Here is a 15,229-nt window from a genome sequence, read left to right as displayed (position 1 = left end):
TCTCAAAATATTACTAATGTTACTCATCCTAATCAATTATGTAATTATTAAAGAACTCCATATATATATTTCATTCCAAAATGTAAAACAAGTAAGGTTTTTTGAAATTGTAAAATATATTAAATTTAAGAATGTATTTTTTTTTTGTCAGTAACAAATAAATTCATATAGACTATGTAAATCAAACTGGTAGCTTCGCGTCCATATAGACAAAGAATGTATGAAAATAAAAATTAGTACGTAAAATTGATATTATAAATATGTCAGAAATACCAAAATATATTAACAAATATCTTAACAAAAAAAATCATTAATATGTATAAGATCCTTTAACTTAACATATCAATAATATTTTTTGGAATTTTTCAGAACAAAATTATATTCTCAGAAATATATTGTCAAATATACTTTTTTATCATTAAAAATTATATCCAACTTTATAACATCAAAAATTATTTAAAAATAATAGAGGACGGACCTAAATAGAAAATTGTATTTTTTTTATTCTCATATATGCATATTTATATAGAACTTTAAATAAATCTAGGAAATGAATAATGTTAACAAATTATATATGTTAACATATGCTATATACAGGTTATATACGGATGATCGGCTTTATACGTTCTACTACATATCTGGATCGGATATGGAAACACTACTTGAAACTCAAACATTATAATAGAACAAATTTAAATTTATTGTTTTCTAGTAATAAGTTATACAATCATGCATCTATATTATTAAAAGAGAAGTACCCATTTGAAAATGCTCTTACTTCATTAATTAAACTTCCTATTTTTTTGTTTGTCTTTTTCAGTTACATTAATGAAATATCTTTAAATGAATTTAAATTACCTATTTTATTTCTTGTCTTTTTAGTTACATTAATGAAATATCCTTAAATAAATTTAAACTACCTATTTTATTGATTGTCTTTTTCAGTTACATTAATGAAATATCTTTAAATGAATTTGGATGTAATGTCGTTTAATCAACAAAAAAAACTCATAAGTTATCTTTACGTGCATAATTTTAATAATGGAGACTTTTCAAAACGTGCATCATTAAATGTTATCTAAAACTTGCAGCACTAATATATAACATACATCAATAAAACTAGATTTTAATCCACATAATCGTACGGGTATTATTTTTCAATTGATTAAATTTAAAAATTATTATTTATTCAAAAAATATTTAAGAATGGATATGTTTTTTAAAAAATTATATGGTATTTGCTCCTATTTGTAGTATAAATTTAAACAAATTTTTAGCATAATATAATTCATTTGTCGTTTGCTAAATTTATGGCTTTTATTTATAATTTTTATTATTTAATTATAATATTTTTATTTTATATTTGAAAGGTAAATGAATATTTCTTTCTAACAATACTTTTTGTAAACATATATTTTTTAAAAAAATAATCAATTTAAATTTTTATTATCATTGAATATAATTATTTTTGACATAATTTTAGTTTTCGTTTACATCAAAACTAATCATATTTTAGGATAATTATAATTTAAAATGTTAATTTTCAGATTTTTCAAAAAACGTCTAAAAATATTTTCAAAGGTTTTGTTATAATTGTTTTTAAAAAATATTGAGTTGCATTTCAAATAAAAAGGTAAAGATATTTAAAAATATTCTAATTAAAATATGTACAATTTAATATATTTTTTACGAAATGATTCAAATAAAAAAAATCACGCATGAAAGAAATCATGATTTCTGTTAACTGGACGGGTCATTGTTTATATGATATCGCACACGAAAGAAAAAATTATGTTTTTACAATTAACTCTATATACTTAATTTTTTATATGATATCGCACATTCGTCAAAAAATAGATAGTTTAAGATGCAAAAAAATATTTATTAGTGAACATAATATGATCAAATATTACAAATAGATCATTTAATAAATTAAATAATCAAAAAAAAAGAAAATTAATAACTGTGCTGACGCGCGGATCAGGTACTAGTATAACATTATAATAGAACAATTTTAAATTTATTGTTTTCTAGTAATAAGTTATACATTCATGCATATTTTATCAAAATGATTAACATAATTAAGTAGAAGAAAGTTCTCTTCACGGCACTCCATGTCACTTTCTCCCATCTTCAACGCACCATGTCAATATATATTTTGTAAGTGTTTCGATCTTTTAAGCATTTTTGTTTTGGAAATTTACCAAAATAGAACAAAAAAATACAACCTTTGTTTTTTTAGTATAAAATAATTTTTTGTCTCACTTTTGTCTTAATTTCTTTTTTCATTTATCAAACTTAATGAAATAAATATTTTTATCAATAAAAAATTATAAAAATAAAATCATTGATGAAATACTCATATACACACGTACTGGTAATATTTTGGGTTGTGAAACTTGTAAAATTAAATTTATAATTATGTTATACGGAAATAATATGTCATCTTCTAAAAAAATAGCATGGTGGAAATTGAATTCCAGGTTACACAAGTTATTTAACTTTAGCTAAAATCAATAATCTACTTTTAAATTGAAAATCTAAATACGAAAAATGTGAAGTCTACGCATATTAAAGATATCTACATTTTTTTCAGAATGCATCTTCTACTTTTATATTTAATTCTAAAGTTCAATGAATATGTAAAAACAACTCAAAATAGAATCTGATTACGGATTAGTCGTCCTACCCAATGTAGAAACTACTTTCTACGGATAAGTTTTTTTTTTGTCAACATATATTTCATTTCATAATGCCCAATGGGCTACGTACAGAGGAATTAAAGTCTACAACGCCCATCTATATATATAAAGTAGACTTTTTTTCTCTTCTTTTGACATGTGGAAGGGAGGTTTGATGACATGTGTCAACATTTTTTTTTTACACTTTAGGTCCTTCTTCTTTTAGATTACTGCAATTTAACCCAACATTTTCTTGAAGGAAGGGGAGACGAAACAAAATCAACAAACCATGGAACCGTATTCGAGCTATGAAAGAGAGCATAAATGTTAGATCACCAAAAATCAGATCTTGAAAACCAAGACGAGCATGGATTATTGACGGCAAACCAACGACGGGAAGACAACATCAAAGACGACTAAAATTTGTCCCAACCCAAAGGGATGCAGCTCCTAACATATGCCAAAATCTAAGGAAGAAGAGGAGCGCCAATATTGACTGGAACAACCTACAACGCGTCAGAAACAACCGCACAAATGAGAATTCATAAACCCGATTTACAAAAAATATCAGATAATCTCACAGGAGAAGAAGGCGAGGAAGAATAAGAGCACGAATGTTAGTCTTTTTGGAAATGGTGAGAAGTACCGCACACCAGAAAGATAAACGAAATACATAAATGGTGACGGCTCGCGGTCAAAATATGGAAAAAGGGCACAAAACATCTTAAAAGAATAATGTTCCAAAATATATATAAAAAATATAATTTCGAAGTCGAAAACGTTATCTTAGAATCAACAAATTCATAAAAGCAAGTTATTGAAATTCAATGTCATCAGAGACTCACTTCACCACTAACAATTAATATTATACACACAACAACACATTATTGAAAAAACAAACACATAATATATTAACCTATCACCTACTACTACATAAAACAACAAAAACACCAAATAATTCTCTTAACAAATAAAGAAAATCACATAATTAGTTTATCCTAAATATCATACTTAGCAACAATGAAATAATTTCGCACATACCCCCTAGTTTAAAATAATGTTCGGTAAGTAAATGACAAATCAATTGAAACTTGCATGTATCCATCTGTCTTCCACCGAAGAATGTCAGGGCCACGTGGCAGCAAACTTGAAGGGCTTCTAGCATCTTCCACCGACCTCTTGATTCTCCACCGCCGTCGGTGTATTCTCAACCGCTAATCCACTATCTTCACCACTTCAATCGCCACCATCCACAGACTTCAAACAGCCTCTGTAATTACCCTCTATTGCAAATCGCCTCGACAAATGATCTTGTTCTTCAGTTCACCATCTTCATTTAACCATAGAGATCTTGTAGAAACAGAGATGTAGACCATTTGTTGAGACATCTATTGAAGACCCCAACTCTTCTTAATCTTATCTCTCCTCCACCAAGAACAATCTCTCATCTTCACGATATACAATCAACGAAACACTACATGTGAAGCCTAATTTATTGGCCATAAATCAAGTAGATTTATAATCGTTTGATGTAATCGAGCTAAGATGACAAATCGAAGAACTAAGAAACATAGCCTATGGAATCTGGAAGAGGGACAGTTTGAATCAAACCAAATCGAAGCTAGAAGATAAACATGAAAAACATCTTCGATATTGCTTTGATCAGGCACAACAAAAAACGATAAAACAGAAATAAAAGAAATTGCCACTGCAAAGAGTAGATCCGCTAACCGGAATAAAAGATTCGCCAAGCGAAAGATATTTACAGACAGAAAAAACAAAGGAGGGGGGGTGATCAGCGGCACTGCCACCGATCACCAGAATAGCTTTCTTCTGATGAGAGTTCTAGTGAGAAACGAGAAGAAAAGAAAGAAGAGAGTTCTAGACCCAAGATTTTTCAGATAAGAATAACCATATTTTGAAAATATGGAAAGTTCAGTTAGAAAGTATTCAAAAATATATGGATATCTTTTTACTTTCCTAAAATATATGGAATTAAATTATATGAAAATATTTTTATTTTGTTTTTGATATTGAATTAAATTATATACAATTGGAATTATATAGTAACAAATTATAACTAAGGGCTTCGTGATATATATTATATATTACGATGTGATAAACTATTTTAGAAATTCTATTATTTTAAAAGCTGACCTATTATCCGCATAAATTTTTTTGTGTACAACTTCAAAAAGAACTAGTTATATGTTATATTAATTAATTTTAAACTTAAATATAGGATATGTAGCAAAAAAATCCAATACAGTGTATTACATTATTAATTTCATCATATATAAATTGTTTTTAAAATAAAAAAGTACAACAAAAATTAAAAACAAACCTGTTTTTTAATAATATTAATAAATTATTGAAATAAAAAACGCTATATTACTTACTAATAATTTCAAACAATATACATTAACTAAATTTTTTTTTCTATAACAAACAAATATGGGTGAATACTTTATACAACATCTATATATATAAGGAAGAGGTTTCTTCGCTCCTAAACTATCCACATAGGATGCCACGTCAGAAAGTCGAAGGTTGTCGTTGCGCCACGTGTCCCTGCATTCAAAACACATCACTTTGTTAAATGAATATATCTCTTCGCATTTTAATGTAACTGACACTTTAATGCACTATTTTGTCAGTTTCTTGTAACTAGAGTCTAATAATCAAAATATGCCAACAATTATTAGATTCATTTTTTTTTGGATTAGAACACATCTCGATGATTGTTGTGTCTCGTGCTTTCTTTCCTGCTGCTTTGTAAAGCGCCATGGCATTCATTGAGTCGTTTAAACCCAGTTGTTCTATGGTAAATAGGAGTTTTATGTACCTGAGTTTTCTTCCTCTGCTGGAGTGAATTTTCTTGATCATAGCTATGTGTTAATAATCTAAGGCTGATTTGTTAAATACGGTTTGTTGATAGTAGCTCGTCATACTGGAATATTGGTATTTTGTGCTGATGAACAACATTTTTTTTCTGAATTGTATGGTCAGATGATGGGTAAAGTAAACCAAGGCTAGCTGAATACCTCGGGGAATTGAAACAGAAGCAAGATACCAACGACAGATACATGGCTGCTCTAAAAGGAGAGACTCTTACCAGGAAGCCTTACCAAAGAATTCAACCTGCGCCAAAGCCAAATGACACGGTCACAACCAAACCTCAGTAATAATGATGACTTCTTAGAAGGAGCTATTGTAACGGATGCCTCTCACTCTCGAATCTTTCTTCGATGCAAAGATAGCATGTTTCTTCTTCTTGAATCTGGCATGCTTTGTTGTTTTTGAACTGGTGCAAGATTCACTCACTTCAAACATTTTTTTTGTGACAGTGAATAAAAATGTAAAACCCATGTTTTGTAAATTTCTGCATCATCATTGTTTGCAAGCTAACATCTATAGTACATAGGATATTTAAATGGTACAAGCTGATTCATGAACAATGCAGAGACACTTGGTAAACCAAGCTGGAGACTCTAAGATGGAGAAAGACAGTATGTGCAAGTGTTTTGTTATTTGCAAAGGCACTGATCACGTGTAAAGCCTTAGCCAGCTTGTGATCAGTACTCTGCAGATGGGACAGTTTGATATCCTGGATCCGCAATCTCTACAAGTCTGCAGAAAAAGAAAAAAAATGCAAAGGTAAGTAAACTGTTCTTGTCATGAATGGGTTTGAGTAATAGGAAAACAATTAAGACTTCTTAGGTGACACTTACCATGTGACCACAGCCAAAGGCCACGTCTTACCGGTTAGTCAGACAAATTGGGCAATTCTGTTTCAACGAAAAACAATATCAGATGAGATTTGATTGCGACAAGGCAGTAAAAGAGTGAAAGAGTAAGCAAGTTTTAGGACCTGAGTATGTTCGTCTGGTGCAGGTGATGGTAGTTCAGTACGTATAGTAGGTGTGTAAGGAGTAGGTGGTGGCCTCAGGTTTATTTTCTTAGCTACGCCCGTTGTTTTCCTTTACAGATAAGATAAGAACAGCATAAGTAGTTTAAGACAGAAAAAACGGAAAGACAGTATTTATGTTCTGTCTCTTGGAGGATAATATCAAAAAGACAGTTAAGGGAGTACCCGAGAAAGCTGAGTTCAGTTGCTGCTTGATACTGAAAGGGAATCTCCATTAGAGCAGCAAGAGCAAATGCAACTTCTTTGGCTGACTCTGATGATCTCTCTTCATGATCTCTGTGAAATTCCAAAACTTTGCAGAGAGCAGGTCAAGATCAAAGAAAAGGGGATGGGTACAGATGGAACTGAAAACAGGGAATGAGATGATACCTGAAAGTTGTCAAATTCACGCTTAGGGATCTTGTCGTCGAACTTCCTCATGTCTTCCCATCGCCCGTCTGCAACACCGATTAAAACAATCGACAAAGCATATGAGCTGCAAGGTGAAATGAACTCAATGAACTCTGGGATAATCAGCTTCTGAAAACAGAGTACAACAGAGATGAAGAAGAAGCTATTGCATGTTGTTTCACTTGGCGTTAACATAGATCTCTTGTTGACTGAGTTCTCCCTCGGCCTTATCAACACCTCTCGTTACCTTCACATACAGAACGTAGCCTCTTGTTTGCTGTCATCTCTTCATAAGGCACATAATCTATACTCCTGGGCCAAGAGAGAGGCGTAACATATATGCTTTAGGTGCTGGTATAAGGCAATGTAGCTTCTCACTCTCACTAGGTTCCTGATTTTACAATCAGAAGAACTCGACTGGAATTGGTCTAAATAAACAAAAGAGACTCAGATCAGCTCAAAAGTACTCAGAACAGCAGATCAAGAGGACAAAGTGTGACGCTTTGGATTTCAATTAGCAATCGAGACATAAGAACAGATCCACACAAGACAATAAGATCAGATACGTACATGTGCTCACTAAGAAGAAAAAGATCAATCGTTTATGACATAATTTAACAAAGGATCCGTAAAACATATGGAGACCGGAAGTAGAAGTAGATTTATCGGAATGAACAAATAATAACGTACAGAGATAAAAGGAATTTGGGAGATCCACTTCTGAATGCTAAGGGTGGCGAAGATTACTGATGATCGATGATTGATGGAGATTGAATTAATAAGGCTTTAACACCACACGAAAAACACATAACTCCGACCGTTTCAGATTCAGTGATGAAGTTCAGAGGTCGCGGCTGGACGGAGAAGAGAGACGAACACTGGAACTTTGATGTTTTCGCGGCACAAATGAATAACCATTAATGAAACGGTGAGTTTTCAACAGTGGACACGTGTCGATACCAAAAACTTCGATTTATCTAGCTGGAATTCTATGTGGCTCTCTAAAGAGAGAGCAAACTCTATTTTATATAAATAGATAGATAGATAGATAGATTACTAAATTTCTTTCTTTATTTTTAATAATTATAATATATGATTTCACATTTTTATTCATCAAGAACTAAATTTAATTTTAAAATAATGATTTTTTGAAAAACACATGTTAAAGTAGACTGAAAAATACGTCTATAGTGAAATAGACTTTATTGTACGTCTACTATACCCTAAACAACATATCTAAAACCCTAAATGTTTGCTCGATAATAAAAAAGTCTGAATTATTGTATCAAATATCGAAATACACAAAATATAAACTACTCAACATTAATATGCAAATTTAAGTCAATAAAACAAAAAATCTCAATTTAAAATCTAACCCTTAAAGACATAACATATTAGAACTTTTTGTTGCTAAACCATAAATATTTTCTAACACATGGTTACCAAATCTTTTTTCTTTTTTTTTTTGTCATCAACAATACAAACTCATACTGACTCTGTAAACCAAACCGGGTGATCTGCATCCATGTGAACAACAAAAGACGGTTGCTTTCTAGCACTACGTGCTAGACTATCCGCCTTTGAATTTTACGTCCGTGGTACATAGATAATCTCTGATTGGGTGAAGCTCTCTTTCAGGATCTTGATATCTTCTAAATAATTTGCAAAAGCTGGTCATTCTTCTGGTTTCGAGACTATCTTCACCAATTGAGAACAATCCGTTGCAAACGTAACCTGAAATTGACGTAAATTCCTCATACATTCCTTTGCCCAGAGCAGCGCTTCCCTCTCCACATGAAGAGGCGAGAGACTAGCCCTAACATTTCTCTCCCCCAACAATCCATCAAAACCTTCCAAAGTACTGAGCCAACCTTCTCCTGAAAAACTAACCCCCTCTTTCCACGAGCCATCTGTAAAACACCATCTCCCTAGGATCGACGGCAATATCGTATCTATTATTTATGGTGTCGTCCTCTGTCCATTCACTACTTGTGCCTCAGCCCACAGTGTTGATTCTGTTTCAGTCAATTTAAGTGTATCCATAGGGTCTATATCCAAAATACTGAAAACTTTATTATTCCTACCTTTCCAAATGTACCATTGTATCCATGCAAACTGATGATCTTCCATCTGCGGGAAAACTCTCCAGAATAGATGATCCATGTTTGTGAAGAGAGAGCTTGTTGGAAAAATAGATGAATTTGATGGTATCTTCGAAAGAGCCCAAACCTGAAGAGCTGGAGAACATTAAAAAACACATGATTTATTGATTCCTCAGGAGCTCCACATCTTGCACAACAAATATTCCCTTGAATCCTTCTCGCTTGTAAATTCTTCAGCACTGCTATACATCCTGTCACTAATTGCCTTATGATGTGTTTTAACTTTGGTGGGCACCGTATTTTCCAGCAGTAAGCCTTCCAAACATCAACTATGGGACCAATCAGTAATGGTGGTCTTTCTCTGTCTGGATAAATCTGCTCGACCTGATATCCTGATTTGACCGTATTTTTCCCATTTTTTATAAAGTGCCATCCATCTCTATCTACCTTCTGAGTCCTGCTCAGTGGTATACTTACTATAAGTTTCACGTCCTGAGGATCCACCAAAGTCTGAATTGCCTCTAAATTCCAAGTACGCGAGGTAGAGTCAATAAGGGACTCTACTGTAAGGCCCGAGTATAAATTGTGTTGATTTATTAGCTGGTCTCGGGCGAGTGGTTGGGAGCCAAGGATCATTCCATACAGATATAGAAGACCCTGATCCCACCCTTTTGATTAGTCCTTTGCTAACCAGAGATCTAGCAGAAACAATACTCCGCCAGCCGTATGACAGAGAATATGAATGAATCAGTTCCAAGGGTGAAGCATTCCTATAATACCGACCTTTGAAAACTCGAGAAAATAAAGTGTTTGGCTTTTCTATCAGGCGCCATAGCTGTTTACCCAACATCGCCATATTGAAATCAGTGATGTCTTTAAACCCCAAACCTCCTTCATCCTTATCTGCACATACCTTGTCCCATGACTTCCAATGCATACCCCTTGTGCTTTCCCCTGGACTCCACCAGAATTGTGATACCGCACTCGTCAGTTTCTTTACAGTTGCTTTCGGTAAACGATAGCAGGACATCACATGATTTGGTAATGTTGTAATCACTGATTTAATGATCACTTCCTTTCCTCATTTTGTCAAAAAACTTAAAAGTCCACCCATTGACTCGATTATTTAAACGATCTTGTACAAAGCTAAACAGTTGGATCTTTGAGCCCTCCATATTTTCCGGTAACCGCAGGTAGGATCCCATTCCTCCAAGATTCTGAATGCCCAAAATATCCCTTAATTCTTGTCGCACAGATTCTTCAATCCTATATCCAAATTGAATTGAAGACTTGTCAAAATTTATTAACTGTCCTAAAACTGCCTCATATTCTTTTAAAATCCTGAGAATGGTTTGACACTCTTCTTTTTGAGCTTTAGAAAAGAATAAGCTATCATCCGCAAAAAGCATTTGAGATATCGACGGGCAAGCTCTCGCTACCTTCATCCCCGTTAATTGTTGCCCTCTCTCTGCCTTTTTTATATTTGCAATTAAAGCCTCATTACATAGAATAAATAAATAAAGCGATAAATGATCTCCTTGACGTAAACCCCTATGGGGAACAATGCAGCCACGTGGTGGTCCATTTATGAGAACCCTATATTGAACCGATGATATACATTCCATCATTAATTTAATCCAATGAAGGTCAAATCCCAATTTCTGTAATAAGGCCTTTATAAAGTCTCATTCCACTCTATCATACGCTTTGCTCATATCCGTTTTGATTGCCATATACTTTCCTTTACATGATTTATTAGTCCGCAATCCATGAATATTTCATGGGCGATAAGAATATTATCAGAGATCAACCTTCCTGCCACAAATGCCGACTGAGTTTCGGAAATGAGCAATGGAAGATAGATTTTCAATCGCTGACATAAAAACTTTGAAATAATTTTATACCCTACATTACATAGGCCTCAATTCCGTCATTCTTGTAGGTCTCTCCGTTTTTGGGATCATACATATATTAGTAATATTTAATCTTGTATCTATTTCTTCCGAGACCAAAAAATTATTCACCATCTCTACTAAATCATTCTTAATAATATGCCATGAGTGTTGGAAGAACAGAGCTGTCATGCCGTCCGACCCTGGTGCCTTTTCTGGGTGCATCATAAACAAAGCCTCTTTAACTTCCTCCTCCGTCGCTAGCCTCAACAAATGTTGATTCATCTGAGGAGTAATTCCCGGTGAAACGTCTGTAAGAAAACTATCGAATTCCGATGGGGAGGTGGTACTAAATAGATCCTCAAAATAATCAATTGCCACCTTTTCCACGCCAGTATCCTCTGTAATCCAACTCCCATCCACATTATGTAATCCAACAATTCTGTTATGAACCCTTCATTGTCTAGTTAAAGCATGATAAAATTTTGTATTAAAATCCTGAGATGAATACCACATGTTCCGACTTTTCTGGTGCCAGTATTCTTCCTCGTCCTTATATGCATCTTGTAATTTCCTAGATACCTCCAGAATATCCTCTTGAGACCTAGTATTATCTGTTTGGACCGCTTCAAGAGCTTGTTGTAATTCACTTATTTTTTCCTTTCCATAAGGGGGATTATCTTTCCGCCACTTAGCAATTTCGTGACGACAATTACTAATTTTTTTCCACTATATTCTGTGTTCTCCCTTCAGCTCGTCTTTCGTTATAGTCTATCCAACCCATTGTAATTGATTCCATGAGACCCTCCTGTCCAATCCACCTCTTATCAAACCGAAATTGTCCTTTCCTCCTAGTGACTTTATCCTCGAGATAAGCCACCACTAGCCGATGATAAGAAGCCACCATTCCTAGATACTCTGTAAAAGAACATGGAAATAAAGTGTGTCACTCTTCATTCGCTAAAGCGCGATCTAGACGACATCTAACTGTCACTGCCCCTTTTCCTTTTCCTTTTCCTCTTCTCCCTTGCCATGACATTTTGTTCCCCCGGGCCGGGAATTCGAGTAAACCACTATTTCGTATCATATTATTAAAAGGAATAAAAGAATCTGGACTCCTCATAGATCCTCCATCTTTTTCATGATTTCATGTAATCTCATTGAGATCACCAATAATAAACCAGGGTTCAGAACCTAGTTAAACGTTCCCACACTTGCTCACGCATCTTTTGAACTGGATCCCCATATACAAAAGTAAGATAAACCTTTTTACCAAGAGCCTCCGCTTCCACATCAATCATTCGATTGCTAGAATATAATACCCTCACCTGATACTCATTATTATAAAAAAGTGCTAGTCCCCCACTTCTCCCCAATGGATCTATTGTGACCATATTATCATATCCAAAGTGAGCTTGAAATTTTTGGACAAATTCTGGTTCTTGCTATGTTTCTGCTAAAAACAAAAAATCCGGCTTATGTTTATGCCTTATCTCGCTCAAATAGCTTATAATCCACTTACTGTCCATTCCTCGACAATTCCAACTTAAAATCCTCATTTAAAAAATTAATATTTTATTTGCTCCGAAGAGCCAAAACCACTCGATACCCTCTTTCTCCAATCCAAATATATTCCATCCGTTGTGACCATTCCATAAAACTTCATAAAGACCAGTGTTTTTAAAACCGGACCGACCCGATGGTTGGACCGGGTTCGACCGTGAACCGGTTATATAGCCGGGTTGGTCTAGTAATTGGTTCGATCATGAACCGGCCATATAGTCGGATTATATTTCAAAGTTATTAAACCAATAAAAACTACTAAAACTATCGAAAATCTATAAACCATCTATATAAACAAGAAACTAATTTATATTTATAATATTTTATGTTCAAAATTGATTTATATTTTAACTATGCATCATATTTACTAATATTACTTTTATATTTACATACTAAAAAATATTAAACCATATTATTGAACTAGGTTTGACCCGGTCGAACCATATTGAACCGTGACCCAAAATATTTCCGGTTCAGCTTCCGGTCCGGTTTTAAAAACACTGATAAAGACTAGCCGCTTGTAATCTCCATATTTGCCACTTTCCCAATTCACATACAAAGCATAAGACAATAGTACGTGTGCCAATAGATGATACTGCACCCTTAACACCCTTAAGACGATCATCATGGATAGGAAAAAACCAGTCTTGACATTCAGCTCACGCAAGCTCCAATCCAGAAAAAAAAACTACCTCTATATCGCAACATGCATCTGGATCGTAAATTATAATAATCCACAAGCCATATAGATACATATTGTTCCAATAGATAATCATAGAGATAATCATAGAGTAAATTAATAATTCATACAATTGACAATCCAGATTTAACCACCATACTTGGAAAAGTATATTCGCTCCCCCACACCCCGAGCCTAAGAAAGAGAGACCGAAAGATGAGGTTTAATGCATGTACAACAGGGATCCCTCTATACATTATCATTATGTACCATTGTTTTAACAAACCCCACCGTGGCCACCTATAAGAGTAAAAGCCTGCATCCCATATTTCCATGACAAAAGTCCCCGTATTCCTCAGCTGCATCCTCCTGTTACTCTCTCTGGATACTTCACCAAAAGGTCGTCGCTGCAGTACAGTACAAGCTTTTCTTCGAAGAAATCGAATGTGTTTAATGAGACATCATTCAATCCTTGTTCTTCCCTATTGTCACCTGCAATTATAGCTAGCCATATATCCAAGGCAATAAAAAATACTCCCAAACAGCCTAATCGAATCCAATACATTTGTCTGATTCCAAGGCCTAACATTCTCTCCTTGCTCCCATAATAATAAAATAAACCTTTAATACACATTTGGGAGTTCCAATCCCACCGAAAACCACTGAGAAACCAAATCACATTTCCTCCAATAACAAATAAAACTCCAAAGACTATAGAAAGAATATCCTGAATACAGACAAGTAATCTATGATTCCTCCCACGAGGCCATCTCAGTGGAAAACTATTACCTTTGAAACCACCCCAGCCAGTGACCACACAAAAGAGTAAATATAACTAACAGACCAGTACCAAGAAACCACATATCTCCAGATCATTTCCCCACTTCCCATGTTTCACAAAATAACCAAGCCCACGATAAATCGCATATAGAAATAGAAAACCCCAATAACAATAACACAAGACTCCATTCTTCTTCCATTTCATAACCTCGACATAAAGCTTTCTTGATAACAATACTTGATAGGGTTGCGATTTCATCTTAATGATGATGAAAATTGAAATCAGATCCACTACGATTCCATGTTTCCTTAAACTCCCGAGAAACCTCTGTCCAATCCCCACCTCCAAACAGCGGAGATTTGAAAGAAATCTCTTTTCCATCTCTCCACGATCCTCATCTTGATGACTCTCTGCTCCTGTCTCATCACCGTCGCCAATTCCGGGATCCCACCATCGCGAAACCATTGAAAACCCTAGATCTCCTTTTGCATCATCTTTGTCGCCGTCAGTTTACCAAATCAGTATATATACTTTTAAATTGTTAAATTATATAAGCTTTTGATTTATATAAGTCATATTAATTTTTATATTGATGATGATTAATTTTATTTTTATAATTTTTTAAAATTAAATTATTAGATCAAATTACGATGTAGAGTATAGAATAAATTTACACAGAAGAATTCTTAGAAGATCTACATATATGTAGATTTTTTTCTGTTTCATATAGACTTTCGAAGGACAGAATCGTACAATATGTAGTACACATATATGTAGATTTTATTCTGTTACATAAATTTACATAGAAGAATTCTTAGTAGTAATTTTACCACCATTTTAGGCTTATTTTGCAATTGAATGAATATGTGGTACACGTTTATGTTAAAATGAATATATGAGTTGTTTTTGACAAATTCTCCATAAATCAAAAAGAGAGAAGGCAAATTTATGTGTAAAGTGTAAATTCTAAAGAAAAGAAAATGAAGGGTGATGAACAAAGAATAGCATAAAGATGGAAAATCTGTCGAAAAGATTATTTGTGACCCTTAAATTTAGAGTTATCGATGGTCAAAACTAAAAAAGTGGTATCCCCAACCCCCACCCCCATAGCATCAGCTACTGAGAACTCATGGCTTGGTTTAAGCTTTTTGTTTCGTTTTTATTTTTTGCACCACTAGCACCAACGCCGAAGAGTCACTCGTGACTGATTTCT

General features: G+C 33.8%; 1 long non-coding RNA gene across 5 annotated transcripts; it reads right to left on the bottom strand.

The window, feature by feature from the left end:
• Positions 1 to 5,723: 5,723 nt before the first annotated feature.
• On the bottom strand, positions 5,724 to 7,926 carry LOC106297049. 5 transcript variants are annotated; one of them, XR_001261373.1, is made up of 8 exons: positions 7,690 to 7,925; positions 7,147 to 7,427; positions 6,979 to 7,046; positions 6,775 to 6,901; positions 6,553 to 6,661; positions 6,413 to 6,469; positions 5,913 to 6,311; positions 5,724 to 5,822 (listed from the first exon to the last, which is right to left on the bottom strand). It is a non-coding gene; the product is annotated as an uncharacterized LOC106297049 (long non-coding RNA). The 5 variants fall into 5 exon arrangements; XR_001261375.1 differs by having other exon boundaries at positions 6,979 to 7,084; positions 7,247 to 7,427; XR_001261374.1 differs by having other exon boundaries at positions 6,979 to 7,427; positions 7,747 to 7,926.
• Between the last annotated feature and the right edge of the window lie 7,303 nt (positions 7,927 to 15,229).

Source organism: Brassica oleracea, chromosome C6 (genome assembly GCF_000695525.1).
Source record: "Brassica oleracea var. oleracea cultivar TO1000 chromosome C6, BOL, whole genome shotgun sequence".
Lineage (NCBI taxonomy): Eukaryota > Viridiplantae > Streptophyta > Magnoliopsida > Brassicales > Brassicaceae > Brassica > Brassica oleracea.
Note: the sequence above shows the minus strand (reverse complement) of the source record. Positions and strands in the feature narration are given on the sequence as shown.